A 688-nucleotide genomic window follows, 5' to 3' on the forward strand; every position below is an offset into this window, starting at 1 on the left:
TGTCAGTTCCCTTAAATTCATGACAGATGGTTTACACCTCTTCTGGAAAATATCAGGCTCTGCAAATAAAAAAAAAATGGATGAAAATTAAAGATCCATGGAACGACACATTTCTTTTTCTGCCATGTGATGCCTGAACAGTCTGCTTCTAGACTGCAGGGGTGACTTCCACACCTCAGCCCTGGCATGCTCCCTGGCATGATTTCCTCCTGCTCTTTGTGAGCAGGTTTTTTTCCAGGCACTGGGTTTTGGCTGCCTGAAAAGCCCCCAGAAGTGGTTCACAATGATGTGAAGCTTGAGAGACGTGCTGGCCTGGTTCTTGCCAGTTGTGCTGCTACCTCTGCACAAGTGGCACAGAACAGCCCTGGAAAACATGCTGTACTGCATGTACCCATCCTAGAGATTGGTCTCATTTATATTTGATAAGAACTAGGTAACCATATGAATAATTTTTTAGTTCGTCCTAGAGGAGATTAAGAAATGAGTACAGCACAGCCTGTTTGTAATTATACTGGGACATTTCCGATAATAGTGGAAGTGTACTTTTCCTTCTTTTCTTCTCTTTTCTTCTCTTTTCTTCTCTTTTCTTCTCTTTTCTTCTCTTCTCTTCTCTTCTCTTCTCTTCTCTTCTCTTCTCTTCTCTTCTCTTCTCTTCTCTTCTCTTCTCTTCTCTTCTCTTCTCTTCTCT

Source organism: Numida meleagris, chromosome 3, assembly GCF_002078875.1.
Source record: "Numida meleagris isolate 19003 breed g44 Domestic line chromosome 3, NumMel1.0, whole genome shotgun sequence".
Classification (NCBI taxonomy): domain Eukaryota; kingdom Metazoa; phylum Chordata; class Aves; order Galliformes; family Numididae; genus Numida; species Numida meleagris.